At 38.3% G+C, this 9,608-nt stretch overlaps 1 pseudogene; it reads left to right on the top strand.

The window, feature by feature from the left end:
• The first annotated feature begins 7,291 nt into the window (after positions 1-7,291).
• On the top strand, positions 7,292-7,467 carry LOC129137258 (U1 spliceosomal RNA; annotated as a pseudogene).
• The last annotated feature ends 2,141 nt before the right edge of the window (positions 7,468-9,608 follow it).

Raw genomic sequence — 9,608 nt, 5'->3', positions numbered from 1 at the left:
CTGGAGATCATGCAATTTTTAAGCTAAGTTTTGAAAGATATATTACTTAAAAATGCAGTTGAAATACTTAAGCATCATGGCAGCAAAGAAAGTGAGTAATATGTGCGTGCAGTACAGCAGAAACTTGTATTGCTCTGTGAAAATAACATGCAGGATACCAACAGAATGCAAGTGGAGCTATTGGCTCATTTTGCTCCTGCTCGTGCAGAACTTTTCATGTCAGGCCGTCTCCTGGGCTACTGGTGAGTTTATGGATCAGCCCAGCTGTAGTCTATCCTGTTGTTCCTGAAGTGGGGTGGAGGTCACCAAGCAGCCTGCAAAAATGTTAGAAAATAAGAGTCAAGCAGGACTTCTGATGCCCCCAGATCATGTTATTGTTATGATCAGCCATCCACAGCAAGTGTCTTATTTGCATTATATCTGGTGATAGCGATGGATCTACATTGCTGTTGCCTCTTGTAACCCATGGCGTGAGAATGCAAAATTATATCCGATGATAGTGATGGATCTACATTGCTGTTTGCCTCTTGTAAACCACAGTGTGAGAATGCAAAATCCAGGGTTAGGAGTGCAGTCAGTGGCAGTGTGACTAGGTGTTTCTCTATATGATACTAAGAAAAATACAGCCCAGGAAACTGTTAGTGCTTTCATTTTGTTTCACTATAGGTCTGCCTGGATGATCAAAACAGATGGGAAGGAGCCATGGTGGGGCAATGATCCTGTTCTGTTGCCTCCTGGAGATTCAAGCATTATATATGGAGAGCTATCATCTCTACCTCTCCTCCCGGTTTACTCTCATGGTGAGGTCAGGTAGAGTTTAGCAGGGATGTTCATGTGAATATCGTCTGTGTTTGTGAATAGGTTCGTATTTCAGTTGCAAGCAACATGATAACTTTAAAGTTCAGTTGCTGGTTAATAACTGTCTTTTTTATTAAGTTGATACTGAACTTGATGTCTTTTTGCAGCACTAACAGAGATTACTGGTGCTACCTTTTAGCTTTTGATCATTTATGCAAGCCTAGATCTTTAGATTTACGTTGTAAAAGGGGTATTTTTTTCAACATTTTTTTGGTGAGAGTATTAAAGTTGACATTATTATGATCACAAGTGTAAACAGGTATATAAGGAAGTGGCGATACATTGTTAAGACTGCTGTTATTCATGATGCTTAGCCAAATGAAGGTGCAATTAATACTGCCATGTAGAACTGGAATAACGTCAGCTCAGGAACAGCAGGTTTAGATAGTTTGACTGTAGTGAATTTTCATGAATGGAATAGTTAATCATTTTAGTGGATCTTGGGGGTCAATTCAGGCTGTTTTACTTGATCCACTTCTTATCATTATCCTTACAAAGTCTTCTGAGATAACACAGCACTGATAGTTGCTAACAGACTTTATATCTACCATGTTATTAGCATTTTATCTTGATACACTGATAAAATAAGCTTCAGGAATACTTAAAAGATTGCAATGGCTTCCAGCTGCCAAATGCTAGATTTAATTATTTTTTAGGACCAACATGTGGGTTTAGACACACCACTTGTGGTGCAGCACACATGTATTATCCAAACTGAAATTAGGAATTCAACTGAAGTCCATGTAGAGTCAAAAAATGTGAATATTTGGAGATGATCTAGCTCACTTTATTTTGCAGAAAAGAAAACAGATTCAGGGAAAGGGCATGCATTGCCTAAGGGGATTCAGCAGGTTTGGAGCAGAAATGCAATACAATCTCTGTTCTTTTGCTTCTCGGATCCAGAATTTTTTCACAATACTGAACTACTTATGTTTCTGATTCCTTATTTTTTCTGTTTTATATTTTGCCAATATTGTCTTACCAAGATCCTATTCTTTACCCCAAATATTTAAATTCATTACCACTATTGTCTCTTTATAAGTAAAAGTACTAGTTGTTATTATAAATGATTATTCGATCACTTTTCTTTTTTTTTGGGTCCAGTACAAAGTTAGTAACAAATAAACATTATAGGCCTTGGCAATCCAAGGGGAGCTCAAGTCCTCCAGGGCACGTCAGGAAAAGGCTAAACGACAGCTGAGCTTCGAGTGGACAGAATACAGCTCTCATATGGACTGTTGAGTATTTGATATTCTTCAACAATTTCATTCATCTTCAGTTTTTTCGTCTTTGAAGTGATGGATTTAGTCCTTGCTATACTCGACTTTCAAGTTTCTTTTGAAATAATTATAGATTCACAGGAAGTTGCAAAAGGTACAGGGATGTCTTAGGTACTCTTCACTAATTCTCCCAGCGGTGACGTCTCGCATAGCCATAGAGCATATCAAAACCTGGAAACTGACATAGGTACAATTCAGAAAGCTTGCTCAGATCACAACCATTTTGTTCACATTTGTTTTTGTATGTATGTGTGTGTGTATGTGTGTGCATGTGTTCTGTGCATTTTTACCCCGTGTCGATCTCTGTAACTACAACCTCGACAGTCAAGATACAGAACTGTAGCCTCACCACCAGGCTCCAACTTGCAATCTTTGTGGACACTCTGACACATTTTCCTCCACCTGTTCCCCTTGGCAACCCCATAGTCTGTTCTCCATCTTTACAATTTTATTTCTATAATTTATATAGATGTAATTGTACAAAATCGTATTTTTGAAGGGAAGAAACAAGTCACAGATATTTTTGTTCGCACTGCAAAATAATCTTTAACACTCATTTATTTTATGTTCTATTTGTCTCAAAAAATGTGCTTTGTTCTTTCCCATATTTTCTGATATCAGGATAGGAAATCAATAGCAAACAAAACATAATTCCATTCATTTTTTTCCACAGCTTGTTTTTCACTGCTGTTTCCTAACGCTTATTGTTCCATTTACTCTTTCTCTCTGTTTTCCACCACATAAAAGTAACTTTGTGTTCTTTATCTCTTCTAAGAAAACTTGGTAATGAGTCTTTAATGTGAAGCCCGGACCACCCTTGTTTTGATTTTGTGTTATGGGTGTTCTTTTGTGTGATCGCTTTCATGGAGAGTCCTTGTGAAGCTGGGCTTTTCCAATGGTTTGTCAAAATGGAAATAGATATTTAACAAACCAAACACAAAATGACCTTGCTCCAGGAATGCATCATTTCTGAGAAAACACTACCTCTTCCAACTAGAGATTGTGAATATTACTCATATTATCCTTTACTCCCTTTTATTAAAACTGTATTTTTTTTTACACATTTGTATAACTCGGCTAATGAAATGTGAAACTAAGTGATTGCCTACCAATTACAATTGATATTAATGATGCCAGTGGGAGGCCACCTCTACAGTGGCTGCGCCATGTCTAGGGACTTTCTAGCTTTGCTAAGTTATATGAGATTGCCTACGTACTAAATGCAAGCTTACTCATGCACATAGGAAACCATTTGTATTAATATGATTAAGAAGCCCTGCCTAACCCTGATGAAAAATTACTTGAAAATAACAGAAGACAGAGTCCTTATTTTAAAGTACATTAACTATTGGGAGTAATTACTATTAGTCCAAACACAACTGGATCTAATGAGACTGAATAGAAACAAATTAGACATAATTGGAAGCTAAGCAAAAGTCAGTTAAATTCCTATAATTTTACCTTTATAAAAATTATTGAATTAAATGACCTGGAACCATTAGCAGAGGAAATGAAGCCATGAAGAATATTTCCAGGAAACTATTACCTTTTTTGAGGGAAAAATATTGTTTCACTTAATGATTAGAGTTTAGTAAAATGTAGCTTAATGAATTTTGCTGCCTTAGCAGTTTAATAACTTCAAATGAAGTAATTATGCAAATTTTTTGATAGTTTTACCTACAAAGTAATGCAGGAGTTGTTTTAAGGAATCCAGGAGTAGAATTTATTTGATAGAATAAAATAACATATTTATAAAAATCAGCAAATTCAGATGGTTTGGAATAAAGATATGATTGCTTTTACTCAATATTCACTTTAGGGCTGGGTTAGCTGTGTGGGAATTGCAGTTGACCTGTTGTAGAAATTGTATGCTTGGAAATATATCACCACATTGCTCCATGTAGACTCCCTCTGTGATTCAAGTCTTGTTCCTACAGCACTGCTGTCAACCCTCAACCACCGTCACCCTATAGACCCCAAGTCAGTTTGTATTCAGTAATGCAAGTGGTGTTCTGTGCAACTGGTCACCCAAGAACTTGGTGCTAAGAAACTGAGAAAGTGATGACCAAGACAATCTCATCAAAACACAGCCAAGGCCAGTCACAGTATCATAATTTCTGCTTTCTGGATGTTCAAGGAAATGTAGATCATGACTCCTTCTGTGATGCCTCATTATCTTCAAAAGGAGCTATAAGCATACACTCATTTCCAAATGTGATGGAATAAGATTGCAGTTTCAATTAGGTCCTAAAGTATAATTAATTATATAATAGTTATAAAAATATTAATTCTGTAAGGACAGTCACAAAGGAAAGAACAGTAGCAAATAGGCCTCAGGAAATATATCAAATGAGATGTTCAGGTGTGATGCAGCTTTGTACATACTATGCTAAATACGTTATGTCTGTAATTAAACCAGCTGCATACACAATGCAGGTGTGGCAAATTCTTTGCTGAAACATGTATGCCAGTTTCCTCATTTTTTAAAATGACAAGGGCATGCTTAATCAGGTTAGAGTGGATAGATTATGATATTATCAATGCACTGGACAAATCCATTAATGATACAGTGAGATTTTGTGCAGAAAAATGGAATAGAGAGGTGTGAATCCAAACTTTGAAGAATAAAGAACATACATTTGTAATTAAGAAATATCTCTCACTTTCATCCCTTATGTGCCACACATAGCACAATCCAGCCCTACCCAGCCATGACTCTTACATATATCACTCCTGACAAAGCCGGCCTGGCAATTCAGACCTGGAGCCCGAGGAAAAGAGAGGAATCCCATGATTTCTGGCAAACACTGCTGCTGCTTTTGTAGTGGTGTGAGATGAATGCCTCTACATGCACACAAGTGCCATGTTGAGGGGGATGAATCTTTCAAGATTTGTTTAAAGTCAAATAATGTGAAGGTCCATGACTGACCTCCAGGCCTCTCAGAGCTTCAGTTAACTCCTTTGTGTTAGGGGATGTTAGAAGAACGTTTACAAGTCAGAGCAGGTGATGCTCAGGAACAAGAGTGAATGGGAAGGAGGAACCCAAACAGGTCCAGCACAGAACATCAGCATCTGAGCATCAAGTCTACCCCTGAGAAAAAGTGGTCCAAAGGTTTGTGTGGACCCCATTCTCCAGGCCTTACAAACCCTGTGATTTCTGCCTCATTCTGTCCTGTCCTGTCACTTTGAGTCTGAATTGGAAGAGAGAAAAACAGTAACTAGGTCAGTAAAGTAAGGAGGAGTGAAGAGCAGGAAGGTGGAAGTCATGGTGGTGGAAGATGGAAACCTCCTCACATGAAATAGAACAGTTTGGATGTCAGCTGTCACTGCTCTAGATCTCCTAAAACCCACTCCATTTTTATTAAAAATATACATTGCATTTTTCCAGTGTACACGATATCATGTTAAGAGTTCATAAAGTTTTGAGGATGTGAGTCATCAGAAAGGAGGTTTAAAGAACCGATTATTTTGGTGGTCTGGCTCCTTTACCCCAGAAGGAAAAGATGCCATTTTGCTTATGCCCTGTGCTGAATTTCAGAATGCCTGTCAACCCAACATGCTTCAGCATGAACTTTAACTCAAAAAATCAAAAAGTACCAGGATCAATTTACAATCCTAGCTATATGATATTTTAGAAATTACAAAGCCTGTAAATGAGCTATTTTGTCAACTTCGTAGATGAGAAATCTAAGAGTAGGTTAGTCAGTTCTCTTAGATTTCTCATATCCACAAAGTGGATAGAACATCTAATTTAGAGGCTTGTTGAAGGATAGACAGAAATGGCATTTATAAAGTATCTAGTGAAACTACTGCTAGGGATTATATGCTCAGTAAATGATGAGCACTATAATCACAAATAATTTGATCTTTGCCAGTGTAAAATGTATTTGTCTGTCTGCTTGGTTTTTCTCGGAGGCATAGTTTCCCTCTGTCACTCAGGCTGGAGTGCAGTGCTGTGCTCACTGCAACCTCTGCCTCCCAGGTTCAAGTGATTCTCCTGCCTCAGCTGGGATTACAGGAGCCCGCCACCATGGCCCAACTAATTTTTGAGTTTTTACTAGAGATGGGGTTTCACCATGTTACCCAGGATGGCCTTGAACCTTGGCCTCAAGTGATCCATCCACCTTGGCCTCCGAAAGTGCTGGGATTACAGGCATGAGCCACTGTGCCCGGCCACATTTATTTTAATTCAGAGAACAATTTTTCAGTAAGGTTGTACAAATGATTGTCCTACATTCCTGCATGTTTGAAACTCTTTTTCTCTTTTTGTCTCCATATGTGAATGACAGTTTGGCTAGGTATAGAATGCTTGGTTTACACTTTTTATTGTTCATAAATCTATAGTCTTATCTTTGTTCCCATCCTCTATACCAGCTTGAGTAGGATTAGAGTGTGGGATTCACCTATAAAACTCTATACCCATTGAACAAGTCCTCTTTTCCCCCTCCGCTAGTCCCTGGCATCTGTCATTTTACGTCTCTGTTTCTAATAGTTTGACTACTTTAAAGACCTCATATAAGAAGGATCATGCAGCACTGTGTTTGTATTTTTGTGACTGGTTTATTTCACTTAGTATAGTGTCCCCAAGGTTTATCTATGTTATGACATATGACAGGATTTCCTTCTTTTTTAAGGCTGAATAATAATTTATTGTTTATATACCACTTTTTAAAATCCATTCATCTCTTGACAGATATTTAGGTTGCTTTTACCTCTTGGCTATTATGAATAATGCTGCAATGAACATGAGATGAACAAGCTTCTTTTTATCTCTTTACTTTTGTTAGAAGCTTTTAATTCCTGATTAATGAGTTCTGAATGTATGCAGAGGTCTCTACCTGGCAGTGACCTAAAGCCTTGTCTTCTGCCACCCCACTCAGCCTTCAGATTCATGTCTCTAGATTCTTGAGGTTGGGAAATGTTTCCCTAGCCACCATGGTTTTGCATTCATTGGCCATTCAGGTTTTCTGCTTTGCCCTCTTCCCCCGGGGGTTTCCTTATCCTCCTGGAAGCACAACTAGGCATTTAAGTCCATGTTGACTGTATTTTACCTGCTATTTCTATGTGTTTTGCAATAAGGGCTTTTCAAGATACCCATAACTTGTGGCTAAAAATGAGGTTTGTTCCAATGTGCCTTAGAAATATCCAGTTTCATACTTACCTGGCAGGGCAGATACCATGATCTTAAAGGCAGTTTTCCCAGGGCAAGGCTTATCCATTCCACTCTGGATCCATTATAGGGATATGCTGATCCCTGGAATTGCCCCAAATGTGGGAAGCTCTACTGCAAAATTTTTGGTAGTGAGCGATGGCATTATGCATTCATGTATGAATTCAACTGAGTATCCAGTTTCATACAAATAATAATAACATCTTCTATAAAATGTATTCTTGTGTATTAACACATGGGGCTCTCTAGTACTCCTGCTGAGATATATGGGAATCTACCCTAGTTTTGCCATTTTCTCCTAACATCAGTCTACTTCTTTTAATATTCATTGCTTCTCCCCATTTCTGTAGTTCAGTGCATGTTCCTTTCCTCTGCAGGAACTACTTCTCTTTCCTCACCCAACTCATAAATCCCTGCCTCCCACCCTAAGGGTAGGCACATGACCCAACCTGGGAGATCAGAATGTCACACCCCCAATACAGGATTGGTTTGTGAGTAGGCAGATGATTCTGTCCATGCACAGAACTAAGTAGAAGAGAGTTTTTACACCTCAGCTTAGCTTGATGCTAGCAGAGAGCTACTGGAGTTCTATTTCCTCCTCTAGGGAAGAAAAGGATTTTGGTTTGGAGATAAAGCCAAGATACCAAGAAAGCGGGAATGAAAGACTTAGAGACAGGGAGTCCTGGCCCCTTTTCAGATGCTCAGATGCTGGCACTAGCTTGAGGCCCAGTTCTGCTTCTGCTCTTCCCAACAGCCCCTTTTCAGATGTTGGCACTAGCTTGAGGCCCAGCTCTGCTTCTGCTCTTCTCAACATTTGGTAAGGGGAGCTCCCAATTTCTTTTCTAAGATAGCTGGTTTGACTTGGATATCCTTCTCTTCCAATCAAGGGTCCTGATTCCTTGTCATTGTCATCAAAAAAAATTTGTAAATATTTCACTTCTTGCTGACATGCTTTTGGTGTTGAACAGAGTGATTTGCACAGATACAATCTCTGCATCTTAATAGCTTACATTCTAAGAGCTGTACACCTGGCACTCTTTCTCTGGAACTATAACTGCTACATTCAAGAATCTTTATTAATAATACTTTTCAGATATATAGTTAAAAAATAATTTTAATAGTTGAAAGGCATCCATCTTTCCAAGAGGTTTAGACATACTGCAATTGAGTGCTAAGTGACTTTTATTTTGTATTTTTGTATTTTTTAATATTTGTATTTCCATAGGTTATTGGGGAACAAGTGGTACTCAAGATGGATGAAGGACTTAAATCCAAGACAAGAAACTATAAAAATTCTAAAAGACAACATTGGAAAAACTCTTCTAGACATTGGCTTAGGCAAGGATTTCATGAACAAGAACCCATAAGCAAATGCAATAAGAATAAAAATAAATAGCTGGGACCTAATCAAACTAAAGAGCTTTTGCACAGCAAAAGGAACAGTCAGCAGAGTAAACAGACAACACACAGAGTGGGAGAAAATCTTCACAGGACTGATATCCAGAATCTACAATGGACTCAAACAAATTAGCAAGAAACAAACAAATAATCCCATCCAAAAGTGGGCTAAGGACATGAATAGACTTTTAGGTTACTTTTAGGTATTTGTGTGTGCAGACCTCTTGGTGTCAAGGCTAAACTGTTCCTTTCTCTGACACATAGGAAATTGATGCACAATACCTTGCAGTGTATAATTCCAGGCCCCTAGGCATTGGAGACTGGGTTACCTTTTCACTCAACTGACAGTTGATACATTGTTTGCACTGAAAAATCTGGCTTTGTTGAACCACACCAGTTTGTGTTTTTAATTCCAAATGTTACCTTGTTATGAACTATTTTTTTGTCCTTTCCTCTAGAGAAATGCTAATGCTGCTTGCTTACATGGAAAGTAAAGTTAAGGAGTTGGTGTTGACATTTTGACTTGCTGTCACAGGCAAAAAAGAGTAGTGCTGTTTTTGTGTGTTTAATTTTCTTTCACTTTCCCGACTCTGTGTATTGGAGGATGCCTTTAGCAATAAGTAGTCCTTATCGAGGTCACTCACTCATTAACCACAAACCACTGACAGTAATATCTTTACTAGATATTTTGCTTCTTTTGATTAATTTGTCTCTATTTCCTTTGTTCTAAAGCCTATAGTGAGTAATCATATTTGGAATAATAGTAGAGCTCCCTGCTGTGTTTTCATTTGCTTAAATCAAGACTTAGCTGATGTATTGAGGAACCAAGACTGAGATGTGGGGCTAGGAGGGCCTAGGGTCTGTCAGGCACTCTTCAGTGACTTGAGGTGCTGAATGACTCA

Source organism: Pan troglodytes, chromosome 16, assembly GCF_028858775.2.
Source record: "Pan troglodytes isolate AG18354 chromosome 16, NHGRI_mPanTro3-v2.0_pri, whole genome shotgun sequence".
Lineage (NCBI taxonomy): Eukaryota > Metazoa > Chordata > Mammalia > Primates > Hominidae > Pan > Pan troglodytes.
The sequence above is the reverse complement of the archived record's forward strand: the minus strand, read 5'-3'. Positions and strand labels throughout refer to the sequence as shown.